The 12,728-nt window shown below is 43.9% G+C and overlaps 1 protein-coding gene across 1 annotated transcript in view; it reads left to right on the top strand.

The window, feature by feature from the left end:
• Positions 1-1,917: 1,917 nt before the first annotated feature.
• Positions 1,918-12,728, top strand: part of LOC140472441 (sialoadhesin-like) — a 32,276-nt gene continuing 21,465 nt past the window's right edge. The window contains exon 1 of the mRNA XM_072567488.1: positions 1,918-1,983. The gene's annotated coding sequence lies outside the window, so the exon portion shown is untranslated. The remainder of the gene's footprint in view (positions 1,984-12,728) is intronic.

Raw genomic sequence — 12,728 nt, forward strand, 5'->3', positions numbered from 1 at the left:
TGGACATTCTGGGTAATTTAGCATAGCCAATGCACCCTAACCTAATTTTGTTGACATTGTGACTTCTCGACTTTACAGTCAGATTCCAATGGTTGATGCATTCGAAGGATTTCTCCCACGACACTCCTCCAAACTCTTGCATTCTCCTACAACACTCCTCCAAGCTCCTTGCATTCTCCTACAACATTCCCACAACACTCCAACATCTCTGCACCTCCAGGTCCTTGAGCATTCCCTGATTTCCATTGGCCCAGCAACCTTCTGCTGCCTGGGTTCAAACCTCTGGAATGCCTCCCTAAATCCTGGGAGTAAACAATTGGTCAGAAACCGAGGAGCTCAGAGAGACATGGGCTTAGTGGGGGAAAGAGGTACTCATGTGGCTAGTTGAGTATTTTTGCTGAAATAAACACGATGAGCCAAAGGGTGTCTTCTGCATTGTATGATTCGATGATGTGTGTTTTATTTAGATGTTGTCATAATGCCAAAGCAGCTAAGCTGAAAGTACACAGTCAAATACTGCACTTCCTGTCCAGCCTCACCATCAAAGCAATCACCATAAAGAGGCAAAACAACTGAAAGACCAGTTAGTCCCATGTGTGAAATGTGCAGAAATTCACTGTTTGTCTCTGATCTGCAGAGGAATTACAACTCTCAGGACTCCAGAACAGAGCACAGAGAGAGAGCAGCCAGCCCATCAGCCCTGTTCTGTCATTCTGTTCGAGTGATCCAACTGATTCCACATTCAAGCTCTTCTCCACCTTTTCCCTGGAAAGCCTCACAAACTGTTTTCCCTTGCTTCACAGAGTGCTCCTGAATATACTGTTTGAAGGAGCCAGCACAGATCTGATGGACCAGTGGCCTCTTTATATGCTGTGTTGACCCATGGGTCTGTCCAGCATAGACACTAAAAATTGCGAAAAGGGTGAACGGTCTTTCTCTTCAGTTATTTGTTATGGTGCAGGGGATAACACTGGTTTGATCCCAGAGTCAGGTTTAAATGGTCAACTCTTTCCAACGAAAGCAGCATTTTGCACAATTTCTCACTGGTCCACCTCCTCAATTCCTCATTCTGACACAGAGTTACACATCTGCACTTTAATTAGAGAGAGAGTTAGCAGCAAAGGAAGAGGCCATTCATTCCGAGCAGAGGGGCCTGGCAGTTCCTCCCCAGGTGAGTAGTCAGACAGATCCAGGGTAAGTAAAGTCACGGCAAGAACTTACTGCTGCAACCAGCATCATTCTTTGCTGGTGTTGTGACTTTGTGAAGATGGATTCCAATGATTGATGCCTTTGAAAGATTTCTATTGTTGCGAAGTTGGTTTGTATAAAATTGTAAAACAGGGGAAAGCATTCTGTGCTGCCTTTGAAAGATCCCATTTTAATTAATAGAAGGGGACTTCTACTCCCACTGCAACAGATTGGCGGTTAGTTCAGGATCTGGACAGATTCAAATAGACTTGGGGACAGGTGTCCCAGATTTTTAAATAAAACTTAAGTGTAGAAGTGGAAGATCTACTTAACTTCAGTTGCTTGTTGTTGGTTAAATCAAATGTGGGGAACTGGCTCTTAACATTACTAAAGAGGTTCTGGGGGTTGAAGATGCTTCCCAACTTGTCAAAATTATGTATTATTGAGATACGGCTGTAAGGTTCAAGTCTGTCATACAGAATATCTTTCTACACAAAGAAGTATGGGTAGTGCAGAGACAGGATCTTTGGGACATCCTGAGAATTCAAACATTTGGTTGTTTTACCTTCTTGAAGCCTCCTAATTCTGTGGGGAGCAACTATCATCCCACAGAGAATCAAAGTAGTCTGTGAGGACATGGTCTAAAAGCAGCTCTGATTTCTCGAGAGCTGTTGGACAAGAGGTGAGGTTTCATTAACTCTTTTTTTCCTCTTTCAGATCTCGAGAGGGAGAAGCTGATTAAATATCTGGGAGCAGACACTGAGCAATCTTACTTCCGGCAGTCACTTCTCCAAGGTAACGTTGTCATCAGCTTGGACAGATTTATGGTTGCTCACCCAGATCCATTTCCTAACCATATTATCCTACATTTACCTTTGACCAATGCACCTAATCTACACACCCCTGAAATACGATGGGCAATTTAGCATGGTCAATCCCCTCAAACCTGCATACCTTTGGACTGTGGGAGGAAACCGGAGCACCCGGAATAAAGCCATGCAGACAGAGAACGTGCAAATTCCACACGCACAGTTGCCCAAGGCTGGATTCAAACCTGGGTCCTGAGAGCTGTGAGGCAGCAGTGCTAACCAGTGAGCCACTGTGCAACCCCAGTAAAAGATGTTTACTCTGACACTGCCAGTTCAATTACAATTTTATGGCATTTTTTTCTTTACTGATTTGGTTAGAATTTCCCACAAAATCAGCACAGCAACTCCTAGAATAGACAGATTGGTCAGCATCGCACTTCCTGTTTATTCTCACTATGCTAGAAACCTCAATAAGGGTGTAAGATAACTGACAGAGAGAAGGGGGAGTGCGGGGCTGACATGTTCCCATGAAGATGAAGGGCAGAACCAACAGGCTGAGAGAACCCTGAATGTCAGTGGATGCACAGGATTGGATATGGGGGAAAAAAACTCTAGATGGACACCAAGGGCTCGAAACACTGAATGCTCCAGAGGAGAAAATACAGGGGGGTTACTGAAAATGGGAATGAGGACAGAACGTGAAAAATATTGGTGGGGTACCATTAAGGAAAACCCAAAGGAGAATAGACAGAGGAGTAGCATTGAGTTAGCATTGAGAAGGAGGAGATATTAACTGTTTTAATTGGCTTGAAAATGGATCAGTCCCCTTGGCCAGATTCGATGTATCCCAGGCTGCTGTGGGAGGCAAAGGGAAGAGATTGCAGGGACCCTAACATTAATTTACAAATCCTCTCTGAATACAGGAGAGGTACCAGAGGACTCAAGGAAGAAAATGTGGCATCATTATTCAAGAAGGAGGGTAGCCCCAACATCCAACCCTATCTCTGTAACCACCTCTAGTACCTGTACCCTCCCTATCCATAACCTTCTCCAGTCCCTACGCTCCACTCTAACTCTGTTAGCTTCTCAAGCCCTAACATCCCTCCCTATCTCTGTAACCTCCTCCAACCCTTATACCCCTCCCTATGTGTAACCTTCTGCAGCCCCTCCACCCCTTCCTATCTCTGTGACCTCCTCCAACACCTATACTCCTCCCTATCTCTGAAACCTCCTCCAAACGCTGCATCTCTCCCTTTCTCTGTAACCTCCTCCAGTCGCAACAGGCCCTCCCTATCACTGTGATCTCCTCCAAACCCTGCACCTCTCCATATCACTGTAACCCTCTCCAGCACTCAACCCCGCTCTCTCACCTCCTCCAACCACGACATTCTTCCCTATCTCTGTAACCAATTCCAACACTAACAAACCTCCTTATCGATGTAATCTCATCCAACCCCTGCACCCCCTCTCTATCTCTGGAACTCTCTCCAGCAGCTACAGCCCCTCCCTATCTCTATAATATCCTCCAACTTGTGCACCTCTCCCTATCTCTGTAACCCCATCCAGTCCCTACACCCCCTCCCTATCTCTGCAAGCTCCTCTAGCCCCTCCATCTATGTCTATCTCTATAACCTTCTCCTGCCCCGACCTCACTCCCTATCTGTGTAACCACCTCCAGCCCCTGAAACCCCTCCCTATCTCTGTAATCCCTTCCAGCCCCTCCATATCTCTGTCACCACCAGCCCTCCACACCCTCCCTTTCCTATCTCTATACTTCCTATCTCTAATCTCCTGCAGCCCTGTCCCTCCTTAACTCTGTAACCTCCTGCAGCCACAAAATGCCTAACTCTGTAACCACCTCCAGTCATACAGTCCCTCCCTATCTCTGTCATGTCCTCCAAACCCTGCACCACAATCTCTGTAACATCCTCCAGTTGTGAGAGGCCCGCCATATCTCTATGATCTCCTCCAAACCCTGCACCACTGCCTAACACTGTTACCCCGTCCAGCCCTTAAACCCTCTCCCTATATCAGTCACCTCCTCCACCCTGCCAACCCCTTCACCCTGTCCCAATCTCTGTAACCCCCTCCAGCCCCTATACCCTTTCCCCATCTCAGTAAATCTCTTCATCCCCTCCACCCTCTCCCTATCTCTAGAACCTACTCCAAACATAACTCCCTATTTCTGTCATCTCCTCCAGCCCCGACAGCTCCTCCCTATCTCTGTGACCTCCTCCAGCCACAACACCCCTGTAACCTCCTTCAGCCCCTACACACCCCCATCTCTGTAATTTCCTTCAACCCTGACATCCTCCAGCCCCTACAACTCTCCCTAACTCTGTAACCCCCTTCAGCCCCTACACACCCTCCCTACCTCTGTAACCTCCTCCAGCCCATGCAGCACCTCCCTATATCTGTAGCCCCCACTAGCCATTTCACCCCTTCCCTATCACTGTAACCCGCTCCATCTCCTACACACCCTCCATATCTCTGTAACCTTCTCCAGCCCGTCCACCCTTCCCTATCTCTGTAACCTTCTCCAGCCCCTACACATCCTCCCTATCTCTGTCACCTCCTCTAGTTCCTACATGTCCTCCCTACCTCTGTCACCTCCTCCACTTCCTACATCCCTTCCCTATGTCTGTAACCTTCTCCAGCCCCAACACTCCTTCCATTTCTCTGTAACCTTCTCCAGCCCCTCACTCATTCCATCTTTGTCACCTCCATCATTTCCCACATCTCCTCCTTATCTCTGTAACCTTCCCCAGCCCCAACACTCCCTCCACATTTCTGTAACCACCTCTAACCCAAACACTCCCTCCCTAACTTTGTAACTCCCTGCAGCCTCTACACCCCCTTTGCATCTTTGTAACATCCTCCACTCCATACATCCCCTCCCTATCTCTGTACCCCACTCCAGCCACTGCACCCCTCCCTATCTCTGTAACTACCTCCAACACCTACTATCCTCATCTGTGTAACCTCATCCGACCCGTGCATCCCTATCTCTGTAACCCCCCACTGCCCCTAAACTCCCTCCCTATCTCTGTAACTTCCTCCAGCCCCTACACCCCTCCCTCTCTGTAACCTTCTCCAGCCCCTACACGTCCTCCCTATCTCTGTCACCACCTCCAGCCCCTACATCCCTCCTTAACTCTGAAACTCCCCATGAACCCCGACACCCCTCCCTATATCTGTAACCTCCTCGTACTCCGGCACCAGTCCCTATCTGTGTAAACCCCTCCAACTCCTGCACCCCCTCCCTATCTCCATAACCTCCACCAACTCTTATACCCCTCCCTATCTCTGTAAGCTGCTCCAACACCCTACACCCCCTTCCTATCTCTGTAACCTCTTCCAGCTCCTATACCACATCCTGTCATTGTAACTCCTCCAGCCCCTACACCACTCCCTATCTCTGTAACCCCCTCCAGCCCCTACACCCCCTCCCTATCTCTGTAACCCCCTCCAGCCCCTACACCCCCTCCCTATCTCTGTAACCCCCTCCAGCCCCTACACCCCCTCCCTATCTCTGTAACCCCCTCCAGCCCCTACACCCCCTCCCTATCTCTGTAACCCCCTCCAGCCCCTACACCCCCTCCCTATCTTTGTAAGCTTCTCCAGCCCCTACACCTCCATATCTCTCTAACCTCCTGCCCCTACAGCCCCTCCCTATCTCCACCCTCTGTACCCCTCCGTATCTCTGAAACCCCTTCCAGCCACTCCACCTCCTTGATATCTCTGTAACATTCTCCAGCCCATACACCCATACACCCCTTCCCTACCTGTGTAATTTCCTCCATCCCCTGTACCTTCCCTATCTCTGGAACCTCCTCCAGCCCTGACACCCCTCCCTATCTCTGCAACCTTCAGCCCCTACAGTCCCTCCCTATCTCTGTAACATTCTTCAGTTTCTCCAACCCCTCCCAATCTCTATAGCCCCCTCGTGCCCCTGCACTCTGTCCCTATCTCTGTAACCTGCTCCAGCCCCTACAGCCCCTCCCTATCTGTGTAACATCCTCCACCCTCCCACTATCTCTGTCACCTCCTCCATCCTCTCCCTGTCTTTGTAAGTTCCTCCAGCCCCTCCACTTCTCTGTAACCTCATCCAGCCCCCACACCCCCCTCCCTATCTCTGTTACCACCTCCTCCCTTAAACGTCCTTTAGTTTCCATCCATTCACCGCTAAGGTCCATATCTTTCCACATCTGTCTCTGTCTGTTTTTGCCTGTCTGTGTCTCTATCTGTGTGTCCTGCTCTGACATTTCCAATGCACTCTTTCATCTCCCTCAGCACTGACACTCCAACAGTACGCACTCCCTCAGCTCTGCCCCTTCGACTGTGCAACACTCTCTTAGCACTGATGTTCCGACAATTCCCTCTCCCTCAGCACTGACACTCCAACAGTGCCCACACCCTCAGCACTGACCCTGTCACAATGCGACACTCCCTCGGTACTGATCATCCAACTGTGCAGCACTCCCTCAGCACTGACGGTATGACAGTGTTGCACTCCCTGAGCACTGATCCTCTGACAGTGCGCCCAATCCCTCAGCACTGACCATCCGACAGTGCCCACTCCATCAGTACTGAACCTCCGATAGTGCGGAATTTCCTCAGCACTGACCCTCTGACACCCAGAAAAGCTCACCTCGCCTCTTAATCTGTTAAAATATGACTGACAGAGAACTCTCAAATTTCAGTGTTTAAAAAAAAATCAATTTATAATTTAACTCTAAAATTAAATATTAAACAACAACTTTTCACAATTTTAAGACCCCCTTTCTCTTAATTGCTTATTACCTGCCTCCAATTGTATAAAACTATGCTGTTCCAATAAAACACTTAATTAAATTACATCAACTTAATTTCAAAACAACACAGTGGCTGTCGTCTTCGGTGTCTGTTTTCTTTCAGCTAAAGTCTATCTCTTTCTTTTCCATTACACTCTGAGACTGCTCTTATTCTAAACTGAGAGCTGATAGCAATCACTCTCTCTTAAACCTAAAGTACATGCCTTCGAATTGATAACATCACCCTTCTTAAGAAAAAAAACATCACAATGAAAAGATGGCTCCTTTTTTCAATTTTTTTTATCCTGTTACAATGAAATAAATACATCATTAATCAAAGTTCATGTTAATGTCTGCACACACACATAACATTGGAATCTGTTCAATCTTATCTGTACATTTTCCTTTAAATCCGCGATAACGCATCTGCTATCATATTCTTACAACCTGCAACATGTACAATTTGTAAATTAAAAGTCTGTAACATACGACTGTAATGAAATGGTCTTATATTTGTGTTGTTAAATCGTTCTAAGAATGTAAGAGGATTGTGGTCAGTGTACATAATTGTCTCCGACACACTGTTCGTCACATAAGCATTAAAATGTAAGGCCAATACCAAACTCAATAATTGTTTTTCTGGTGGGTGTTGAATTTTTTTGAAAAGTAGCCAAACGGCCATTCAGTTCCATTATCAGCTTCCTGTAGCAGTCCAGCTCCAATTCCTATATTGCTAGCATTGATTGCAACTTTTCAGGGTTTCAAAAAATTTGGTGTAGCTGAAACTGGTACAGTGGTTAATACTGCTTTTAAATTCTCAAATGCCTTGTTCCGTACATTGAAATTTTGTGTACTACTTCAGTAAATCTGTTAGTGGTGTCACCAAGTTGCTGAAGTTTGGAACAAACTTCCAGGCAAACTCACTTAGTCCCAAAAATTGAAGCATCTCTTCCTTTGAGGATGATTGTGGAAATCCCTCGAAGGCATTCATCTTCACGTTCCTTGAGGTCATCCTTCCATAACTGATGTTATGCACCAGGAACATCACCTCTACCTTTGTGAATTTTTTCTTTGTAAATTTCTTCCAGTTTTGCTTCTTGTAATTATTCAAACAGCTCTGCCAACTGTACCATGTGATCTTTCTGTGACTGATAAACTGCATAATTTGTTAATCCAGTCGCAACTCTGTTTATGAGTCTTTGGAATGTAGCTGGTGCATTCTTCATTCCAAAAAGCATCACTTTGAATTGATATAGCCCATTTGGGGTTACAATTACAGAAAGCTTTTTCACTTTCTCTGCTAAAGGTACCTGCCAATAACCACGCAGTAAATCCAACTTTGTGATGTAACTGGCTTGTCCAAATTTCTCTAACCAATCTTGCTATTGGGTAAAAGTCTGCTTTTGTTACGGTGTTGATTTTTCCAATAGTCCACACAAAATCATTGATTCCCCTCAGAAGTGAGAACTAACACAATTGGTGAATTGCACTCACTCTGATCAATTCAAAGGTAACTTCGTTGACCATCGTATCCACATTCTTCTGGACCTGTGTGGCTTTGAAGGATTAAGTCTGTGGATTATATGTATGTGTGCAGAAATTAACATTTAGTGAGATTAATGGTGTATTTATTTCATTGTAATGGGATAAAGAATTAGTAAACAAAAGAGCCATCTTTTCATGTTTTATCAAAACAGCATTCCCTACTTACATCTCATGTACAATAGTATTAATCGTCCCCATCTTATTCCTGCATATGTCCTCATACTGCTGCAACAAACCTTTCAACTGGGTTCTTTGCTCCTGAGACAGGTAGTTCACTAACCTATCCCACTCCTGAACGATTTCCTCATTATTGAACATATTTTAGGCATATCAAACTCCATGACATCTGGATTTGGTTCTTCACTCTGCAGGGCAGTAACTCACACCTGTTTCTCCAGTTCCCTGTTTGTGTTACAATAAGGTTTCAACCTATTCGCATAATGTACCCAGTATAGATTTCTCCTATCTGGCATCTTTACCAGATAGTTTACCTGACTCAACATTTTCTCAGTTTGATAGGGACTACTGACTTTGAAGGGATTTCCTACCATTGGTAACAATACTAATACATCATCTCCAGGGGAAATGTTCAAATTTCAGAGATTTTATCTGCCAACTGTTTCATTTTATGATGTGCCCTCTTCATATGCTATTTAACTAACTCACCCACCGGATTTAATCTCTCCCTAACCTCAATGCATAATCCAAGTCTGAGATCTCCGACTTAAGTCCTGTTAATTTTTCATTAATTAAGTTGAAAGTTCCTCTTACTTCATGTCCGAATATTAACTCAAAAGGAGTAAACAGAATAGATTTGTTTGGGACATCTCTAATAGCAAACAATACGAATGGGATGTCTTTCTCCCAAGTATTCGGGTAATTCTGATAGTACGCTCAAAACATGGTCTTCAGAGTCTGATGCCACTTTTCCAAAGCTCCCTGGGATTCAGAATGGTATGTACTTGATTTAAAGTGCTGTATACCTAAGCTATCCATGACTTCCTTAAACAGCTGAGCAGTAAAATTAGACCCTTGGTCTGACGGAATCTCTCAAGGGTGGGCCCATATTGTATGAAGAAAACTGCTAACTCCTCTACCACCCTTTTTGCTTTAATACTCCACAATAAAATTGCCTCTGGATATCTGGTAGACACATCCATTACGCTTAGTAAGTATTCTCACTTTTAATTCTTGGGAGGGGACCTACACAATCAATTATAACCTGTGTGAAAGGTTCTTCGAATGTGGGAATTGGCAACAAAGGTGCTGGTTTTATTACAACCTGTGGCTTACCTACCATTTGGCACGTATGACATGCATGGCAAAAGTTAACCACATCCTTGTGCATTCCAGGCCAACTGGAATGCTTTTGTACCTTAGCCTGAGTCTTCCTCACACCTAGGTGACCTCCTACAGGTAGTTTATGTGCTACCCATAACACTTCCTGTCTGCATATCACCGGCAACACAGTCTGGTGCACTTCGGCCCATTTCGCCTCTGCACAAACCTGCCATGGTCTCCATTTTCATCTTAGGATTCTATCTTTCAGATAATAACCCTCAGGAATACAATCTGATTCATTTTCTGAGTATGCATCTATTTATATATATCTTTTATTGTCACATCTTTCTGTTGTAAGTCCATTAGCCTTTCAGGACTAAACACTTCTGTCTGATCCACCGCCTGTTCAGGTTTGTTCTGCACCATTGCATCAAGCAGGGTGTCTGCTAACTGAACCTCAACTCCTTCATCTTTCTCTTCAGTTTTTGATTTGTGTTGCGACTTATGATAGTAGGATCTGGTTACCTCACAGTCTGGGAAACAATCCAGGATATCTTTCTTTTAACTCCTCCATTTCCTCATCTTTTTTTATTCATTCATGGGATGAGGGCATCACTGGCTAGGTCAACAGTTATTGCCATCCCTAATTGCCCAGGGGGCAGTTAAGAGTCAACCACATGACTGTGGATCTGGAGTCAGTGTAGGCCAGACCAGGTAAGGATGGCAGTTTCCTTCCTACAAGGGCATTAATGAATCAGATGCGTTTTCTTTTTCAAGTAGTTGACAATGGATTCATGGTCATTTTTAGACTCTTAATTCCAGATATTTATGGAATTCAAGTTCCACCATCTGCAATGGCGGGATTTGAACCCGGGTCCCCAGAACATGACCTGGATATCTGGATTAACAATCCAGTAATAATACCACTAGACCACTGCCTCCCTCTAAGAAAGCTACTAACTCCTTTACCACCCTTTTTGCCTTAATACTCTGCAGTGGAATTGCCTCCAGAAATCTGGTAGACACATCCATTAAGGTTAGCACTGTAATTTTCTGTGTCCCGCTCAATCACAGCGAAAACACCTGAGACCTTTCACCTCCTTTTCACCCTCTTAGGTTTCTTTTTTTCAACCTGTGGTAAACTATTACCAGTGTGCTCTAATCTTTGTAGTGTAGGATCTCCCCTTCTGTCAATTCCTATCCTTCATAGGATGAAATTCTTGTTGGAAGCTAAATTTTGCCATATGCATCAATGCATATTAATTTGCCATCTCTGCCGCTCCCTGACTTCTTGAATTTTCTGTTCATCCACATGAATTTTACTATCTCTGGAAGTGAGTTTTTAAACTCCTCCAGCAGTATAAATCTCTCTCAAAGCCTTATAGGTCTTGTCTCTTAAGGCCATCTATCAAAATTATTATGTTTAATTCTTTTGAACTCAACATAAAGAAGGAACCAGGTTAGACTTATGTTTCTGAACTGCTGTCTATACGCATATGGTACCATTTCATAAGCACTCAAAATATCCTGTTTGACGTATTCATAATCTCTTGACCCCTCATCTGACAGCGCCTCAAATACCTCACTAGCTCTGCCTACCAGCTTAGACTGAACTAACATTACCGACAAGTCTGCTGACACCCCAATTTTTCAAATGATATCAAGAAGGCTTTGATATGTTTCTCGTGAAAATGTGGCAATGTTTTAACCTTTTTTCTTCATCTCCATCTTGTTACCTTGATTTACTTGACTAATATGCAACTTCTGAAGTTCAAATTCTCTCTCCCTCTTTCTTCTCCCTGTTTGCTCAGCTAAGAACCTTCTCTCCATTTCTTTTTCTTCTAGCGTGGCTATTCTTTATCTTCTAACTCCATTTGCCTCAACTGTAATTCAGATTTTGTTAACTGTACTTCACTTGTCTGTTTCTCTGATACACGTAAGTGCTTGACCAACCCATTACAATTTCAGCTTTCCGAGTTAAACCCAATTCTCACCTATTTGCTAATTCTAAAAGTATGTCCTTACTCTGTCTTTCTAAACTTTCTTGGCAAACTTAGGAAGCATCTTCAAATCCCAAAACCTCTTTAGCAATCTTAAGAGCAACTTCTCTCACTTTTAATCAAAATTAAACAAATTGTCTTACCTAATTTTATTTAAATATCTAGGACACTAATTGGCAAGTGTTTAAATCTGCTGGGAACTTTTGTACCCCAAATCTGTTTCAATCTGTCCCACTCTTAGATAGGATCTGCCTAACACTGTCCAAATCATGGACCCGAATCCCCAAACTGTTACGCTGCAGCAGTGAACCCCTCTTTTAATTAAACCAAACACCCAGAAAAGCTCACTTTGCCTTGTAACCTGTTAAAATTTGAATGATGTAGAATTCCCAAATTCCACTATTTAAAGAAAATAACATCAATTTATTCTTTAACTCTAAAAGTGAACATTAAATCACAACTTGAAGCACTCCTTTCTCCTAACTGCTTATTATTTATCTTCAACTATATAACAATAAACTGTTCCAATAAAACACTTATTAAAATGACATCAATTTAATTTTAAAACTATACAGCTGCTGTCATCTTCGGTGTCTGTCTATATCCGACTGAAGATGTTTCTGGCTCGTCTTCTTTCTTTTTACTGTGAAGATGTTTCATATGAAAAGGTAGCTTCAATAGAGAGCCTTTCAATGTCTTGGGTCTCTCGCAAAGGCAGTTACTCTGTCTGATTTTTAAAATGCCTGCCTTTTTTATACCGCAACGTCGAATTGTCTCATTGGTTCAATGTTGGTAAAACAATAAAATCAAACTCGATTGGGCTTTAGCATCTTGGGGCATAATTTAAACAGATTGGTTAAAATTGAATTGTTGTCAAAACAGCAACCAACTCAGGTATCTATTTCACAGCAAAATGTTACATATTTTCAATTTTCCAGTACACTCTGAGACTGCTGTTGTGAGCTCTCGGTGCAGAACAGCATTCACTCTCTCTGAAAGCTACAGCACACGCCTTAAACTTGATAAATCTCCGAAAATCCAACAGACCATCCAAACTTAATGATGCTGTTCCAAATTCCTGCAACAATCCCCATAAACACCCCTTAGCAAAA

Source organism: Chiloscyllium punctatum, unplaced genomic scaffold (assembly GCF_047496795.1).
Source record: "Chiloscyllium punctatum isolate Juve2018m unplaced genomic scaffold, sChiPun1.3 scaffold_327, whole genome shotgun sequence".
Lineage (NCBI taxonomy): Eukaryota > Metazoa > Chordata > Chondrichthyes > Orectolobiformes > Hemiscylliidae > Chiloscyllium > Chiloscyllium punctatum.